Here is a 19884-nt window from a genome sequence, read left to right as displayed (position 1 = left end):
CGGGTTGGCAGCAGAAATGCCATTAAGTGCAAAAGGAAGAGGGTCTCTGATGACAGATGTATGCACAGGCTTAACCCAGGGTTGATTAAAAAATAAACAACAATAAAAAAGTCACATTTCTCTCTACTTCGTGTTAGTAACAATCTATTGCAATTCACAGACACGACCGTGAAGAAGTTTATAGCATGCAGTCAGAGAGCGCCCTTTCCCAACCCCACGGATCAGAAAAGACAGGTAAAACCATCCAGCCCGAAACACTTGGTTTTCTTCAACTTTAGATTTTTTTTCCCCCCTCTCTGGGGCAAATCTTCCTATTGGCACCAAACTCAAAGAAAACTTTTTGCAGGAGCGGGTCTAGCCTTGGCAATTTCAGTAGCTCTGGGCAGGGCCAGGGTGCAGCAGTGCTCCTCCACCACGAGCATCCCATGGGGTGCATCACCCTCACCCCAGTTCTGTCCATGGCAACTTTCCAGTGATGGATCCATTGGCACTGGAGAGTCCCAAGAGAGCACCCAAGCTTGTGCATCCCTGCCCAAGCTCTTTACCTCTAGGGAAAAAACAGACCTTGCTCATTTTACCACACAGTTGGCATAAACATTCTTTATTTATCAGTATCACTCTATGCAGCGTACTTTTAAAAACTTCTCTGCTACAGAAAGGGGAACTGTTTTCAAAAAGCCCATTCAAATAAATTCAATTTTAAGGTCTTTTCCTGATGATTATGATACTTAACCTTTTTTCAGAAATACCTGTATGAACTAAGATGTTAAGTTGTTACAAGCAATGTGGACTCATTAAATGATTTCAAACAAATGGGACTGGAAAATCAAGCTTCTAAATGCTAGATATAGCAAAATATTCAGAAGTGTAAGGATGCAGATCGTCACCTAGTAGGATTTTTATTCTGGGTGCATCTGTCAGTATTTAAATATCTATGAAAACTGGCCCACTGCCACATTTTAGAAATAGGAATATGCAGCAACATCTTTAAACGAGTTTAGATACTGAACTCCCATACATTTTGCTCATGGCTCCTAAATCATTGTGTGATTTTTGAAATGTTTATCTTCCAGCTAAACGGTATCAGTTGTCTGAAACCCATAAATGCAACAAATATCTGCCATGGTAAATTACCCAACCAGCACAGCTAGTGCCCAGACACATGATTAAGTTGCCATGGATTAACAAGCAACTACATTTCACTAAGCTGCCTGTACCAACACTTTTAGCCCAATGCAAATTAAGAAAAATGTGTTAGCATAAACGTATTTCACTGGGGTACGAGCCTGTATTTGTCACAGGCAGAGGACACAGGCAATCAGTTATTGCCGCTCAGCGGAGCCACAGTAACTCTCCAGGACTTTGCTTGGGAGCTCTAACAATGACATCAGTGGGATCCAGAAACTAGAAAACTAGACCCGAGAGTGGGAAAATTCTTTCAAGAGACCAAGGAATAGTCATCACTGGTGCCCAATATCGGGCTTGGCGAAAGGCAGAGAGAGATCAGTGATGCTTTTGCCATTTGGCAGCAGCCCGGAGCAGGCAACTCCTCTCCAGTAAAGCCCTGCAAGCCCAGCCTGCACTGCAGGCAGCGAGAGCGGCTTCACAGCTGGATGGGGAAGGAGTCAATATCGCACATTAAATAAAGCAAAGCAGCCTGGTAATAATGTGCTAAAAATAATTGAGTAAGCACATTGCTTATAAAACTCAAAACTCCCTGCCAAGTGTTACCGGAGTAGGACGTGTGTTCTTCCCCCATCCCAGGCATCTAAATAGATATTGCAGAGGATAAAGATAAAAAAAAAAAAAAAAAAAAAAAAAAAGGTGACACACAAATTTCCATGTGGGAGGAGAAAAAAAAAAATCCCCTACAGACTCCCCTGTGTTTTTCTCAGAAGCAGCTTGTGCTGGCCACTGTAAGCGAAAGAGGGAAAGGAGATCTTACATGGTATTGCAGTGTTTTTGTTCCTATTCCACTATGTCAATATTATGTCTTTGATTCATTTATTGCACCTGGTATAAAAGCCCAGCTTCTGACCTTAGCAGAAAAGGGTGACCACACTATTCTCACGTTGGTTGCTGCACAGACCTTTCTAAGTGAGGGACACTAGCCTTTCTGGAGACGACTCCTTTTCTTACTTTGTTTTTCTCTTCATCTAAAATAAAAGACATGCTTGACAAAATGTATTTGTACAGTTTTTGTCAACAGAGAGCTATAGTTAGAGCTGGCTGGGCGACAGAAAATTGGGTTCTTCAAAAAAATATTCATATTTTAATGACTGCTCTAATTCTGCCTGAGGATGGGAAGAGGCCAAAGGAGCCCAATGCCCAGCAGGGAGGTGAAGGCAGAGGTTTGTATCCCCAGCCCGAAGAGGAGGTGCACGCAGAGCTCCACAAAACCGCTCCCCCTACCAGGGCACAGATTCAGGATTGCTCTGCCACATAACTACCTCCGTATGCCCCCAACTCATCCGCTCCCCACAGTCAGTTACTAACACAAGTAACAAGACCACCCCAATGGTGCCAATGGAGACCAGCCCACAAGGGCAGCGAAGTGGGAGCACGACTCTCCTCTCTACCTGCAACCTTCATAAAAAATGATTTTGACTCTTGGCCCTCCCTTTACCTTCTTCTTTTCCCTTCAAATCTCATTAAAGCATTTCTGAGCAGCTGTGGCTGCAACAGTGATCCCAAAGCACGAAGAAACAGTCAACTCAATGAATTGATAGAAGAGCCAAATACACGTTCCAAGGAGGAAGCAAGTCTCATCGCATGTTAGCCAAGTAGCGCAGGGGCAAAGCCGAAGTTTTTAAGTCAAGCTTCAGTTTGGAAGTAAGTTCAAGTACAGTTTAGGCAACACAGAATTAAAGAGAAAACATAAAAAAAGAGAAAGCTTTTGTTTTGGGAAAGAGAGGGATTTTAAACCAAGAGACAGTTAGTTAGTGTCCATTCTGGAAAAATCTCAAAACTGCCCAGAGGCAAAACAAAACCAATTCTTTGCTGGCATTTGGGACACTTGGATGCTACTTGCCCTGGGTACTTAATTTAATATAAAACAAATCACCCTGGAGCAACAAACAGAAAATTTGCTAGTAAACAAGACAGCTCTAATTATTTAACAGTGGAATCCAGAATAATTAAGCCACAGTATCCAGAGCAGCTAAAAGCTAATTATATGAGCAAGTACCCAAAACATTTCAGCTATCTTTTGAAAAACAGGATGTTTAATTTCAAGACCAGAGAGTAGCCAGCATCTCCAAAGAAAAGCCTTCAGGGCAATGCATCTTTGCCTTTCCCGGTGCCTGTCTGGGACTTGGACTCCTTCCCCAGAGGCGCTGGCAGGCAGCTGCCTGTCGAAGCAGCTGGTCTCCCTCCAGGTACGTTGCTGGCAGCTGTGGGGACTCTGCTCCCAATTCCCTGCCCTCACTTTCTCCCTGGGATGCTGCCAGGCCCGCCCTGCCGCACCAGCAATTCATTCCCCTGCCCAAACGCCTGCCCTGCTGCTCATGTTGGGTCCAGGCTCGGAGACAGAGGGCTTGGCATGCGCAAAGCTTTCCCTGCGCAGGGCTTTAGGAAGCTACGGGGGTTTTGGACTTCAGGGGCATGGGATGGAGGAGCTGGCACCAGGAGGGACAGTACAGCCTTTAGGCAGGCACCTGGGAGGCTCGCGACTCACGTGCATGGCAGAGAGCTTGGAGGCACCGTCATGTCATCAGGCAATTTGGCAGCTCAAGGGAGAGAGTGGAAAAATGCCAGGAACATGTTAGATGCCAGGAAAGGTCGAGGCTGCCACCTGTGGTCCAGGATAAAGCAGCCATTTCTCTTGATGTGGGGGAGCGTGGCGCTCAGCAACATAAAGCTCCCAAAGATGCCAGAATCAAGGGCTGATTTAGGAGACTGAGCTCCATTTGGTACCTTAGTGTCTCATTACCCTGCCATATGAGTAATGCTAAATGCTGTGTGCTCACGAGAAACTTGCAGGCAGAGCGTCTAGGGGGTAATGCTTCGCTCTTGCAGAGGAGCTGGGATCTACCTGTAAATCAGCTGGGGCTGGGTGACTGAACGTTGATGAGGATTTGGGACTCAGTTCCTCAGCTTCCTACTGTAACACAACACACACACCCCCACTGCCTCTGATTTCAATTTCTGCAGAAATCTCAACTCTGATCAGCTAATGACACCTGGTTCGTATTAACGTCACTCCCGGGACATCATTGTGAGCCTCAGAGCCGCGGGTGGGAATAGCAGGGCTCTCAGAAACACAGCCAGTCGGGGGCAAAGCAGCTGCTAATGAGTGCATCTGGCTCCAGATCTCCACCTCTTCCTGCGTCCCGCTGATCTGCAGCATCACAGCAGCTTTGCAGATGTTTTTAGGTATCTGGGCCCCATGCCAAATACACATACTGACCTTTGAACAACAGCTATTTTTCCGTGACCGTGCTCAGAGCATCAGCCTCTACTGAAACCATCAGTCTCAGAAGTGATGATTCAGTCTCCGTTTCCCTTCAGACTTCATCATTACAAGGTCATCAAGCACAGCGTGGTTTAAAATGCACATAAAGAAGCCACCAGAGTTCTTACAAATATCAAGCAGTTTCAATATCTTTCCACAATACTTCAATCTGGCTGCTGATTAACTCCCGCTTTATATTTAAAATTCCCCTTGCCAAAAGAATGTCTAAGGGGGTGTACAAAAGATGAATGACATGACTATAATTACAGTCAAAAGGATGTTGCATGGGTAAAACAGGATAGCTGCAGAAATACCGAGGCGAAAAATTAAATACTTGAGAGAAGTATTGGGGGAAAAAAAAAAAAAAAAGAATGAAGCCCCCAAATTATGAGGATTTTAGCTAAATGCTTTTCAATTTCTTTAAATTTGCCTCCTGCCTTTAGACTACCTTGTTCAGGTTTTTGTCTGTTATTGTTAGAAACATACCTAAAAATAACACTGAGTTCCTCACCCAACCACGAGCCAGAGAACATGGCCATTAAGGAAGTGCAATGTTGCATGGCTCAAACTTACATGATGGAAGTTGGCAGCACAGTTATATGGACGATTTCACAGGCTCCCCTGCACCAAAGGAAAGCTGCAAGTTGCCAAAGGTTATCACCACTTCTCCTCTGCTCGCTTCCACCGGTATCTGCACTTTGACCAAATCCACTGACTTTCTGCCAAAAGCTATCCCTTCTTCCCTCTCCCCTTTTTTAAACTCTTGCTTTAGATCACGGCAACCTCTTTCTGTCAAACCCCCAGGCTTTCCGTCTCTCCTTGCAGAAGCATATGCCAAGCAGAGCAGCCAAAATATCTTTTGTTTTTCTCTTGAATTTGATCCCCTTTTTGAGCCAGTTTTAAACTGTCCTCACGAAGCGCAGCACAGAGAAGCCTGCTGATGGGGCCAATCCTACATGCCTATTGCTTTTCCCATAACATACTGAGCGCTCTCCCATCCCTGCCCCGCATCCCGCTTCCACACAGGACTGGGACCACTCCTGCACCACCCCGTGCACCACACTGCGAAGACATGGCTCTGCACCTCTCGGCTTTGCTCTTGGTGTGCTCAGGGACCTCCAGCCCTTCCCTTGGGCCCTTCCTTACAGCTCATGCCATTTCCACACCTGCTTCCCCTTCTGAGCCCACAAAACATTCATAGCCCACGGTCTGTAAGGATCCGTGCAGACCAGTATAATTGCCAGTTCCCAGCAACTCAGGGGTTAGAGGCATCACTTCTCTTAGGCTGGGTTGTTCATGGCTGCGATACGTTGTTGTGCTGAGCTTATTTTAGCTATCCACATTCCTGCTGGAAACTCACTTGTTCGAGCTGACTTACTTATTGAGTTGTTAATTTTACGGTTTTATTAAGTGACTGAATGAATGCCATTAAAGCACATGGTAGTTTGGTTGATTGAATGATTGATTTTACACAGTTGTCTTCTTCCTGCGCTCCTAAGTACTTTTATTTGTGATTAACAAACCTCACCATTTTGCTATTCCACTTCATAGCTCCCTGGCTCATTTTCAGCTTCTCTTTTATACGTGTTCTTTATGGGGCAAAGATCCTGCTTAGCCATCTCTAAAAGAAAAGCCACAAGAAAAAAAGAAAAAAAATAGCAATGTAGAAGAGATCAGAAGTGTACACACACTTTTAGGAGTTGGTGAGGATGCAGGCTCCGATAGCTCCTTCCTTCATCAAACTTAGCATCTAGAAATTGCATAAGATTTATCTGCCTCTCACAGGTTTGGATAGAGAAAAGAAGGCTGAAGGTCAAGAGGGCTTTTTTTTTTTTTTTTTGAGTGGTAGTATTTGGGATTATTTTTTATTTTAGTTTTTAGGGGCCATCCTGAGGTTTCCAGACCTGGTAGAAGAGGTGGGGACAGTAATCACTGCTCCAGCTTCATCCCCTATCAGTCTGGAGTTTTGTATTTTCGTGCAATGTAAGCCAGGGGCAAATGAAGAAAGAAACCACAAACCAAACACACCTTAAGGTACGATACCCCAAAATGTTTGGTTCATTTTTAGTAAGAAGGCAATTTATTTTGGTGAATATTATAAAGCTGTTATTATGGAGCACCAAAGATCCCAAGATATATATATGATTTAAAGTATCCTGCTAAAACTAAATGCAATTAGAAGACAAGGTTCAAGAACAAAGAAAAAATGTCACAGGTTTTTGTTAACATATGGCTGATATAAACAAAAGATCAAGGAAAGTAAAATATACAAGTAATTAGTAAAGTGTTTTTCAGAAACAAATATCCAAAAGCTTTTCTCATTTCATAAGAATTTGACATTTTGGACTCTTTCTTCCTGAAATGGGACAAAAATTCAAAATCTTGACATTCAGCATAACTCGGCTGCAACATTCCATGTAGATTATTGCTGGGATTATTATTTTTTTAATTCTCTTAATAAAAATAAAACAAATTCAGTACCTATTCCATTTTTAAAGACAAAGTTACTTTGATCCAAAAAAGGTATTGCAGAAAAACAAGGTATGCCAAGTCCTGAGCCTGAAGCATACAGAAGATGCAGCGAGCTTTTGGCAAGATGAAAGTACAGCAGAGAAGGAGCATTTGCTTTAAGAAATACTTAAAATAGAAGAGGTACAAGATGATATCCCATAAAGAAGTGAAAGATGGGAGGGCTGCGTGATCGCCTGTTTGGAGAGTGCAGAAAGCAATCAAAAGTTTTATATACATTACAAAACTTTATACTGCTTACCCAAAAAAAAGGAGTATTGTGAAAAAATTTGCCCTCAAGTCCCCCGGAGAATTTAAGGGTAGAACAAGCTGGTACTCTTGGACTAAGACAAATAAGACCGTTTGTATAGCTATTCAATTATTTTAGGCTGAGGATCACATGGGGGAAATGGAAAACGGCAAGCAGAGATAAGAGCGGAGGATAGAGGATAGTGGAAGGTGGATGTTCAAAATGATATGTGCGGCTCCAGCCACAAGCCTCTCTGCTTTAATGCCCAAACCTCACAGCTGAAATCTTCCTTACTTCCTTGCAGATTTAAAGTGTTAAGAGGGTTTGCTCCCAGGAGAGGAAAGGGACACTAGGCAAAGATCACACAGCTACTGACATGAGGCTGGGTTTGTGGGGAGAGGTAGCATTGCCCTTACTGAGCAGATGATACAGCCAGAGACAACAAACAAGCCTCCAGGTGCCCAGCCCTGCACTGGTTCCTTAGGGTCAAGAGCCAGAACCTAAGACCCACCCAGCCAATTAACTTAACTAACAATATTGTAATGCAAGAAACATCGCCATCCGCAGCCAGGAGGCTCCAGATAGCATTAAGCCCCGCCCCCCTGAATCCAGAACATTAACTGAGCACAACATCCCTCACACAGACTGGATCCAGGACGGACTTGGCCGCCCCAGGTTTGGCATTGCACAACGCATATTTCAGCCACCTGGGTACTCCCTGGGGGTTTGCAGCCCTGAATTGCTCACCCAAGAGAATACACAAGCCACGTACAGGGACAGCTGGGAACCAAAAACGTGACCTGCAGCGGCCGCTCGCTAAGCCAGGAGGAGATGCTCAGTGGGGAAAAGGGTTTAGATGTTGGATGTAGAGTGCACGGAGCCAACTGCTTCATTCAGGATACGCAGGCCTGAACCGACTCCTTGCACCACATAGCAAAGACCTTTCTTTAAAACATGAGAAGAGGGAGAGGGATCAGCAGCATGTTACAGCAGAGGCGAGACAGGACAGCGGAGCTGCCTTCATCTAATAGCTCAGCAATTTGGGCTCCATCCTCTCTTCTCTGCTGCTGGACTCAAAATACCTTCCGTTTCCCAAAAGACAGCCCTAGCTGCCAGCCTGCAGGCTGTGCTGAAGCTGTTCCGCTTTGTACAGGATAACTGAAGATTTGTTATGCCATTCAGAGTGATTTTTGGTTTTTTTTTTCCCTATCATCATCGTCTGGCCCCTCTTCAGAGCATTCAAACAGGAAAGAGGAGGCACAGGGTCCCAATCCATACTCCAGTGCTTATTTAAGTACATCAAACGCTCATTAGATAAGGTAAAATCAACAAATATTCACCAGGGCATCGACTAGAGAGGAGGAAGAAAATCAGACTATTAATTCAAAGGGCAAGAGGAGCTTTTCCGAGCAAAGTATAAAGTCTTCTATGGGAGAAAAGCAGCACCATTGATGAAGAGGAAGAAAGAAGAGGCAGGATATGTGATAAATTCTATGACTAAAATAGGAAAGAGTTTTGAAGAGAAATGAAAGGGAGAATAAGGAGCCTGAGTGTGTTGGGAGTAGAAAATGCAAGTAGGTAGAGATGAGGTGATAAGGTCAGCCAGAGTGAAAAGCACCTTGGCAGCTCCACTGAGCAGGACAGGGAGGCTGACACAGTGGGTATTTCTGAGAAGGGGTCACTGTCATCCAAACATAAGGGGAAGAGCAGGTTGCACAGACGTGGGTAGAAAGAAAAGACCAGAATTTCAGAGAAACAGTACAATTTGCATGAATAAACAAGGCATAGAAACGTAAAGAAGCCAAGTTACAAAGCGCAGGTGGAGAAAGAGAGCAACGTTCATGGACACAGCGGCGCCGGAGGCTGCAGTGGGGTGGTGGGATGCTACTGCCTCCTCCCTCATCCAACATCAAACCCAAATGGCACAGTGACACCAGTGTCCATCTTCTGACCAGCAACAGCTCCAGGGGAGAGAGTTTAGTGTTTGTTACGTTAGGTTTACGACAGTGTTAAGACAGCAAGAGAGAGGCTATACATGGGATTAGGTTGATCCAGTTTACCCAGGTCCTCACATCTGATAGACTGATGGTTTGAAGGCAAGCTCGCTTTACTGGCAAACCTTTTAAACCTTTTTTGATCTAATCCTGTTCTGACAGAATCCCCTCCTCCTATCTTCCGATTATACTCCTTACCCCATAAAGACTCTGCACAAGTAGAGTCCTACTAGTAAGGCATAATATTAACAGCATGCCTAACCCAGTACAGTATTGAACTGCTCCATCACAGTAATTACTGCAACAATAATGCTTGATCTAGTTGAACAAAATCTATGTACATTCACCAGGAACAGAAGTTAGAGCTGCTAGAAGTCAAATACATAAAAGCAGTGTTAGAAAAAAATGCAGATTTGTGGAGGTGGGGGGGGGAAATCTATTGTTGCAGATTTACCCATGTACCAGTCTATTTTTGCCTCTAAGCTGAAACAGGTTTTTGTTTGGCGACTGACACATATTTGAGTCACAGCTGAGGGGAGAGAATAATACCCACCTGCTGTCATATTGTTCTCCAGCTGATTGTCCTCTTGATCTGTAGTGCTCGCATTCGCAACGGGGAGTACATGGAGACAGAGAGAGGAAAAGGGGGTTGGACAGACAGGAGAGATGTGCTGGAGAGAATAGTCAAAAACGCGCAAAATGGCCCAATCAGCAAAGTGAAAAATCAGGGTGTTTGCAGGAGGAGGGGGAAGAAAAAAAAAAAAAAAAAAGAAAGAAGATAATGTTATTGGGCGAGACCTTTTTTATACAATAACCAGTATGAAATTAAGCTTTACATATCACACAAACAGCTCTGACAATCTGGCTATCTGAGGGTGCTTTTTCCTTCCACAGTTATCAACTCTGTTGACTTTTTCATGCTGAAGTCCGCCTTTTGTAGTGCTTCTGAGTCACTCTGCAAAGACGAGCACACATGGACACCCTCCCACAGCCCCGTGCCCACGACTACGAGACCAACGGATGGATAATCTGCTCGGTACCTGCAGCCACGCATCTATCTGCAAAAGGAAGGGACATCATGTGAACGGGAACGTCTGCAGCACTTTTTCCAGGTACCAACTGTCAGTGAAGACTGATCCTGGGTGGCCATGTGCAACGGGCATAATCTCACCCCCCAGCTCTCACGCAAAGCCATAGGAAAATGTATTCTCATGCACACAGTGATTGGCTGAAACAGCTAAACATTGCACTTGACAGTGAGGCCAGGTGCAGAAAACACAAATAATTAATGGACTAGTCTCCTCCTGTAATAACAACAGCCTCCAGGGTGAGCGGTCTTGGCACAGCTGGGGAGTCCCACGCTTAAGGATGCAGCACAGGTACCTGTGTGCAGCTGGGGCTCAGGCTAGGGTTGCGTCCCCCCTACAACCCATACACCTGATTTTCTTTGAACAGAAAGTTCTACCAAACTAGAGCTATCCATGATAGCTCTACAGTGTCAGATGGATAGCCCAAGAAATCGCATGCAATCTACTGCTTCAGCCTGTCCCCCAGCACAGCATGAGGCAATGTCTTCCCAATGCATTTTTCCCCTGTGCATAATAATACAATAATAAATATCCTGTCATTGCAAACACCATATCCTCAGCAGTTAGCAAAATGGAAACAAAAATCATTCCAATTGTATCACTTCAACTTGCTTAGTATTAAAAAAAAAAAGGCTTATGTACATTTTAACTCAATATTTTAATAGGACTTCCAACACAAATAGCTTTAGTAACCAGGCAAGCATATTATTTCACATCATTTTTAAAAGCTCATGAGCTGGGATTCTTTAGTAGGTACCCTGCAAGAGCTAGTTTTCCTTTCACTGGCCTGCAGTCTCTTCCTGTAGAACCCAAATTACTTTGCTGCTATCTATTCTGGATGCCAAGACAGAATATACAGTTTACAGACACCATCTGAAACAAAGCATTAAACAAAAATTACATGGAATCAGACTGTGACTACACAGAAAGCTTAAATCCAAGCAGTTCTCACTCAAAATGAGCACTTTCCTGCCGCTCCCCCCCTTCAGTATTTTTATAGATTTGCTCAGGCCAACCTTCCTATTACCTGCATACAGAAATATTCATACAACTGTCAGCTGAAAGACACGTCCATGCAGGCCCTATGGAAGGAGAGCTCCAGGCTTGGCTCAGAGCGGAAGATGCTTAGGACTCCCTGTGCATCCTATCGCTGTCACTGCAGGACGTGAAGGGACGAGGGTGCAACATGTTCTTAGAGCTACTCTCTGATGCCCATTTACATCTTCCCATAGCTGCTGTACATCAGTAGCCCTAATACCATGACAGCTCTTCTGCCAGTCACACGATATAGTCCCAACGTGGGAAAGCTCCTAGATACTCATGAACTACTTGCGAACCAAGGGCCAACGGTTACCTATGGCCAAGTACCAAAATGAGAGCTTATCTACTGAAGTGAGACACAGCTCCTACACTAAAGAGCTTGCCATTTAAATTTGCAAGATAAATCAAAGTGTGACAAATGCAAAAAAAAAAAAAAAAAAACAACCTTAAGCCAGATTTTTCAAGTGTAATCAAGCTCTTAATCCTGCTGTTCAGACATTCCTGCCATGTTCCCAGCACTGGAAGTTTGCAGCTGCCCCAGCACTCAGGGGTGCCCGTTGTAACTGCCTTCGTCTTCAAAGCAAGTGATGCCTTTGAGCTACATTTTTACAGTTTAGTTGTTTGTACAAATGAATTGCTTTTTGAAATGCCCATGATCCCTCTGGGATCCAGGCTGCTGATCCACTCGCACGGATCCTTGTCTGAGTGGGAGTTCAGGTTCATGCCAAGGCTGCACTGCAGTCCTGCTGCAGCCCAGTGCCCCGCATTCCCGTTGCTGTCATACCTAGAGACCTCTAATGTGTCACAACCAGGTGACTTAAAAAAAATGAAATGTAAAATTCATGTTATCCACGACAGACTGGGGCCACTTTGACATAAGTCCAGGCTTAATTATAATGTTTCAATTCATCCTGGTCTCTTTAATGAGGAAGACTCATTAATACATACAGTCAAACTCAGGTTTCCCTACCTCGTAGCACATCGCAATTTTACACTGATCCGTTACCTGCTGCATAGATTCTCATTAAGTATGACATAGATTTGTTACATTGCTGAGCTGGCTGTAAATTGAACTTGTCATAGTGAAGTGCATGTTTTCCAGTTCTTCATCTCTGTGGTTCCTGTTGCTATAGTGACCATCAGAAATCGGAGCAAAAAAGGCAAAGAGAAAACAGTTCCTTTTTCTGTTTAAATAGTACCTTCCATCTATAACACTGGCAGTATTCTTTCATTTCAGCTTTACTTGTTAGGATAACTATACAAAACAACTTAGCTCTTCCAGATTTCAGGGTCTCATCCAAATCTGCTCAAGTCAAAGGCAGTCTTTTCAATGGCTTCAAGGAGCTCTAGATCCAGCCTATACTGCCTAAAAGATTAATTCAATACAGATTTGCAGCACTTTTCAGTTCATGTTAGCTTAAAATCCCCAGGATAGGTATATGCTGATGTCCTGCTTAGGACAGTGACTGACGCTATGAGCAGAACGGGACATACGTACATACACACATCAGCGTCATGGATAAAGCCAATGCTGAATCTCCCTTGTTATCATACGCCCTTTTCATCTCCTGGATTTATGTACCTCTTCTTTGTTTAAAAGATAGAATAAGCGCTCCTTGATATTGGGTGTTAGCGTTAAAAGATAAAAGTAAGCCAAGCTTTAAATGACAGGCCTTAGGCACTGTCTGACCAGAGACACGTGAATACTAAAACGTACATTACAGCTGCAACACAGGACTGATGAACTCAACCTATTTAGCACCAGAAGTGTAAGGCTAGATGTTTGGTGCAGGTATGTGCTGTTACCACTGAAAATGAGGAAGGCACTAGGAACCATATACTGCTTTCACCGAGATGTAAACCTGAAGCAGCTTAAGCAAACTCAGTGTGCCAGTTCGCTACAAGTGTGCAATCCCTGAACAGGAGCAGGTGACCATTTAACGGTGATAACTGCTCATTAGCAGTAATGCTGTATTCAACTTAAATACTGCCTGTACTCAGACTTGTCCTGTCTACCCAGTGGGGATCTGCACAGATTACAAACCCACTGCAAGCCAGCATGCTCAGCTAAGCCTTAGTTTATTTTAGATATGCCATTTCTACCTTTAGATATCTTGTCACATGAAAACATATGGCTAAATATGTTGATGAATTGTAATTAGTACCATCTTCTAGAGCAGTGGTACCCAAACAGCAGCATGTATCATCTATGGTAAATGAGTTATTTTTAAGCAGTACATGAAGACAGGCTACTCCCGCACACGAGCTGGTAGAGAAGCTGCACTCCCGCAGCCACTCCAGGTGGTACCACGGCAAAGGGCAGGAAAGCCTAAATCTGAAGGCAATGAGGGCTGTGGCAAGAGACTTCTGTGTTGAATAACAGGTAACCATTGCACGTGTGAAATTAATAGCTTTGAATCCTGCTACTCCTTGGATCACTGGTACTGCAGTTTTGCTCCTGTGCATAAGTACTAGAGTCAGTCCTACGGGCAGGTTGAGACTTTTCAGAGACTAAACACTGAAGAGAGGCGTTCCAAGGACGCAATTTGCACACAATCGCAGCTACTTTTGTCTCTCTCCATAAAGACCCACTTTCCTATAAGTAAGAAAAAGCCCCTTGGTGTCATTACTTAGCAAACACGGTGCTGGCAGCAGTGCTATCAGTGCCATTAGCCGGAGCACAGCACCCACAACAGCATGGCAGGACATCTGCAATGTCGTTCTGGAAACAGTGATGCACAACAACGTTAGACAGAAGAAATTTGACCAAATGCTGCTCATGCACCATAACAAAACAAACAAACAAACAAATCCCCACCCAGCAGACAGCTGCTGGCTGCTGCTGAGAAGCTCATCAAGATGAGCTGTCTCGTGGGCATTGCTGATGGACGATGACCCACCAGCGCAGCTCTGCTGGGCAGCAGGCAGTGCTAGCCAGGAGTGTCAGCCCCGGCCAGGGATGGAAACCCTGCAGCCTGAGGGACAGAACATCCCTCAACTCTAACAAGAGGCCTCACAGGACTCATGGAAATATTTCAAAACAGAAGGCAACAACTCAGTGGACCAAATGTGACTCGAGTCTGTCAGACTTCCACCCGTTCTGGCGTCTCTCTAAGAATGCTCTAGAGCCATCAAGCTTTGAGCACCCCTCTTCTGCTGGATAACTGAACATGGGTTTCATCAGGGATGCTGAGGAGCTTTTCACAGTGTTTAGCCCACTGAGTTTTGGACTGCTGCCGAAAATTACCTGAAGCTTATCTTATTTCCCCCTCCTAAGAGGCTGCAGAGCCTTCTTGTGCTATTTACCATTGGTTTGTCAGGAAAGTGAGATTTGGGCAGCATTACCTTTCCATTGGAAGGGCAGGCAGAGAAAGAAATTCTGACCAGCTCCAACTGACTTTGTGTCCCACTAGTGCTGGACTGTAAGGAAACCCGGGGCTATGTTTTTCTGCAGGTCTACTGGCCTCAGGTGACGATTTCAGAATAACTTACGTGCCTGAGGAACATAACTTCTATTTTCAAAAATAAGTGAAGCAGGATCCAGGAGTCTTAATTTTGATACAGCTAGACTTGGACTGGGTTTAAAACCACTACTGTCTATCAGTTTTGATTAGAAAGATGTGGTTTGTAACCACATAAAAGTGAAGCTATAGCAGAGCTCCAGCATGAGCTTCTTGCAACATAAGAGCGCTCTCCCTGTTATGGCTTATACCTGTTCAGGAAACCTGCGCCTCCTGGACAAGCTTTTATAGCAGTGTAACTGGTCCAAGAGTAGGAGAGTTTTGAAAGTGTATCTATATGGATATAATTCACTCAGCAAGACCTTTATACAGGCAAAGTCATAGAATCATAGAATGCTTTGGGATGGAAGGGACCTTTAAAGGTCATCTGCTCCAACCCCCCTGCAATTGGCAGGGACATCTTCAACCAGGTCAGGTTGCTCAGAGCCCCATCCAGCCTGGCCTTGAATGTTTCCAAGGATGAGGCACCTACCACCTCTCTGGGCAAGCCGGTCCAGTGTTTCACTACCCTCACTGTAAAAAATATCTTCCTTATATCTAGTTTAAAACCGTTACCCCTTGTCCTATCGTTACTGGCCCTGCTAAAATGTCTGTCGCCATCTTTCTTATAAGCCCCCTTTAAATACTGAAAGGCTGCAATAAGGTCTCCCTGCAGCCTTCTCTTCTCCAGGCTGAACAACCCCAGCTCTTTCAGCCTTTCCTAATAGCAGAGGTGTTCCCTCCCTCTGATCATTTTTGTGGCCCAGTCAGGATAATGTTTGAAAGTGGAACTTAAAAGTTATATTAGCACCTTCTGTAGCTGGGCAACTCAAGTGCTCTCAGCTGCATACACAGATTCCTGTTCACGCTTTAACTTGATGCCTGAAATAAAAGGTACCAGAGTTACCCTTTGGCTCATATATGATTCTATATCAACTCATATATGATGCTATATCAACTACGTGCTTCTGACAACTTGACACTACACGCCGCTCATTGCAACAACAGCTCATTCTTCTACCCCAGAGGCTCCCACGCTCGCTCTGCTGATTCTCCAGCCCAGAACATAACTGCAGACGGAAACATTTCTGAGTCATGTTTGAAGTGCTCCATCTATATCAACATCTGTCTGTTTTAAAGTCCATGTTTAAATGCTTTGGGATACAAAATCATATACTCAAATTCACTTGCTGATGAGCCTTCCACTTCCCCAAATCCCGCCTACAATAAATGCAAGCCATCAACATAACACCCTGCAATTTACCCACACTTGCATTTTACGGAAATGTTAAAAATGAAATGCCAAACAGATGTTCAACAGATCTGTTATGATAAGAAAACAAATTAGAAATAGAAGTTATGAAACTAATGTCTTTTTAAGGGAGAAAATGCAAAGAGTTTGAAATTTGATGGTTAGCATAAACAAAAATTTGGAAATTAAAAGTTTTAACTTTTTAAAAATAGGTCAGAATCACAATTTTGCTTATGCCACGAAGAAAAACAACTGATTTCTCAGCTGACAGCAGGTGGCAGCAGGATTCCCACCGCAAAATCCAGATTTAGAATGACATCCCCTACATCATATTTGAATACTCTCATCTATGCCCTAAGGTTGTGTGATAAGTGGGCTGACAGAAACAAAACTGGGTTGAATACATCTTCATTTATACAACGGCAATCCACTTAGCTGCCATTGTAAGTTTATAACATGAGAGCTGAAAATATTTGATGTTTAACATTTATGAGTAACATTACTTTTTTCCACTATAAGCCCAGAGTTTGCACCAAACATTTAAAACTGTATATTGCTGTTACATCACAGCCCTCGTTCTACCTGGTCCTTAGAAACACAGGCTGGGAATCTAGTAATGAAATATTTTCATTAAGTATCAAGAAAACATTGATAAGAATTTCTAGCAAATATATGAAGCTGCGTTCTGTAACCTCCCCAAACAATTTCAGTTCATCCGGGGAATTGTCTGGAAAAGGGATGCACAGACAACAACTGAAATTTGTCTGATACAGAATCACATGCTGGTCAGACTGGCTCCCATAGAAGCCTTATTGAATTTACGACTGATCAGAAAAAGCAGGAAAAAATTATTACTGATGATACAAGGTTTTGAAACATGTAGCTAAAGGAAACTGTATTTGCAACAGTATTCTTATTTATTATAGCATGGTATAATAAATATATTTCTCGCTGCACAAGACAGACATCAAGCTGCTAACTGAGGGAGCTGACTACAATAAGGCAGTCTGCTAAGATGTATGCCCCAAGGAGGGTTTTAATTTCAAATTTCAAAAGCTCAGAGTCCAGACTCAGCTCTGCTTCCCCAGAAACCAATGCTAACAATTCCTCTGGTGTTAGCATAGGAAGAAGCAAATAAAAGCTAATGCAGAGAGTTTCTGACTATTCCAGCCTACATGTGGGTAATTCCAGATAGTTCGTTACAATAACCTGTAACTGCAGTTAAAGAAAAACAAGACCAAAATGCTGTTTCCCCTCCCCCCCCTTTTTACTTTTGTAGTTAGCTTCTTTCTGAAGCTTATCCTTCAAAGCTGCTTGAAGTAAGGAGGAATTGTAGCGCTAGTGGGAGTGAATGGGGCCAGCTAGATGGAGCAGGAGAAATTAAAGGACAATAAACACAGAAAAAGAGGGTTGGCAGTCACAGCCAAGACAGCCAATTGTGGCAGAGCTGACCAAAGCTGCTGGCTAAACACAAAGGTTGTGAGAGACCCCCAAGACTGACCCAAAGCCCACTGCAGCCAGGAGTAATCACAGGTTTTGAATAAAGCCCACAAAGAATAGCAAATCTGGGGAGCAGAAGGCCAGAGGGGACTAGCTCTCACCACGAGGTCACTTGGGAGACTCCTCTGCCAAAGCACTCATGAACTCAACCCTGACAGGCTCTTACTTTGCTTTTCTCACTGCAGTTTATAGAGCAAGAAGGGCACAGCCTCCTGTTGCCCCTTGCCCACAGGAACTGTTCCCATTGCCACAGAGAAGGAGGTGCTTTCCACCCGAAACCTGGGTGCCCGCAGAGCCCCATGTGCTGAGCAAGGCTGGGCGCTTTATTCGACTCCTGGTTTTTTTCCCCATGCAGTTCTTCCTTCCTGCCTCTTCTCTGAAATTCAGAAATATTCACCATGAGACAGACCTTGCTCCAGAACAACCAAAGATATCTTGCTGTGCTGGCAGTAGAGCCAAAAGAGAAGCTTTTCAGAAGCCCAGCTGAGGCTGCACTCCACAATTCCAGTTCTTGACATACACGCCCCTACCCCAAGCAAACAAAAATCATTTAAAAGAGCTCAAGAAGCAGCTACCCCAGTTTGAGTTATCTTCTCGCTCCAGCAGCCGTGGTTACCCCTGTGTTGGGAACAGCCTGGCTGCTCCAGTTTGTTTTTTGGCAGGTTTTAGTCTAATGGACAAACGGCAGCAAATTTAGCTCAAGGAGTCTCATTTGCTGCCACAGCTGAGCCTCACCTAGCTCCATTGGTAACCCAACCCAAAAGTGTCTTAAAACAAGGAAGGAGACAGATACCAAGGCGCAAATCCTATTGCTCTCCTGTGTTTTACAAAGAACTTTGACAGAAAATATTTGAAATTACTTAATCTTATGAAGGATAGATTTATTTTTTTTTTTTAATATTTGTTTGTAAGCTTAAATAAAAGAAAAATTCCACCAAGGTGAGAGACAATTCTCTTCTCTGTCCCCTTGTCATCCTGCTTTTAAAGGATAAGATACAAGTCATTAATATTAGACTGACTTAGCAATTCATTTACACAGCTTTACTGCTTTGGACAAAACACAGCTGAGTTCCAAGCCTGATGAAATATTGTTATCCACATAATTCATTTTGTGCAGCTTCAGCAAGGTATTTGGATTTGCGGCTGTTCCCATTTGAGGTTGAAATTGAATTGAAAATTCATGTGTAAGCCACGTGGATGAGGCAAGTCTGAGTATCAGGAAAGTGTCAATTAAATTCACCTTCCAGTCTGAAATAAAAGCCTGATGCAAAGGCCTTGAAAAGAGTCTCCATTATCATATCAATTGAAGACAACAGAAATAACTCAAGCCAGAGGTGAATACAAGCTTATTTCAAGACATGATAATAAAATTTCAATCTATTTTATTAACAGTGTGAATGTTGATTGCTGTACATAGTAATGGGGTATAGCACAGCAATTTATGTTTTTTCCTTTTATAACATGTGCTTATTAAGGATGTTATTGATTAAACGTAAATTAACAACTCACTGATTAACTCATCCCTCATTTTTACACTTCTATCACAGCAAAGACCATTTAAGCAATTTAGGAATTTAGATATTGCTATGAAGTTGTATCAAACTGACAACTAGATGTACTCTCTTGGAGAAACAGATACAAGGCACTTAGGGGAATAGCATTTGTATTGTGTAAGATTTGCTGTTGTACTTTTTTTCATGGGCAACACTTTTGAGGAAACATATTTTATCAAGCCAGTATGAAAAATCACTCTGTATGAACAGAAACTGCTTTTCTAGTGACAAGTGAGTATTACAGCACTGGAGTTTGTTTGCTCAGCAATCCCTACAGTTTTGATGCTTCTCTCAACCTTTTCAGCATGCACAATACACCTGCTCTCCACTCCCTTGTAAGCATCATTCCAGCTAGTTCTGGACCATACCCTGACATGGGGCACCCGGCGACTTCTCACCCCACGGGCACCCTGCCATGTGAGCATACAGAGACACAGGACAAAAACATAACGCTTAAAAAAAGTTTTGAAACTCCATCTTGTTAAAAGTCATTTACTTCACAAACTTATCAGTATTATTACCCACCCTCTAAACAGCTGTCTCTGAAAGAATATTAAATCTTTATCTTGTTCCAATAGTCCAAACAGTTCATGTACAAAAGTTGTAGGAGAGCATCCTCCACACAGGCAGATGATTGGGCTTCACCATCTAATCCTCCCACAGCAGCACCAAGTTCTGCCTCCACGAGATGCAAACCCAGGCCACGGCTCTGCGATCACATCCCTGCAGGCACATTCACAGGAGG

General features: G+C 43.6%; 1 long non-coding RNA gene across 4 annotated transcripts in view; it reads right to left on the bottom strand.

Annotated features, from left to right (window-relative positions):
• Positions 1-19884, bottom strand: part of LOC148050098 (uncharacterized) — a 209978-nt gene that overhangs the window by 43638 nt on the left and 146456 nt on the right. For 3 of the 4 annotated variants that reach the window (XR_015701351.1, XR_015701348.1, XR_015701350.1), the window contains exon 1: positions 9759-9877. The exons of the other annotated variant lie outside the window; for it this stretch is intronic. This is a non-coding gene — a long non-coding RNA (uncharacterized LOC148050098). Of the gene's footprint in view, positions 1-9758; positions 9878-19884 lie in introns of those variants that run through there. 4 annotated transcript variants of the gene reach the window in all.

This window comes from Nipponia nippon, unplaced genomic scaffold (assembly GCF_047370975.1).
Source record: "Nipponia nippon isolate SJK-2023a ecotype South Korea unplaced genomic scaffold, ASM4737097v1 scaffold_9, whole genome shotgun sequence".
Taxonomy (NCBI): Eukaryota; Metazoa; Chordata; class Aves; order Pelecaniformes; family Threskiornithidae; genus Nipponia; species Nipponia nippon.
This window is presented reverse-complemented; position numbering and strand designations above follow the sequence as displayed.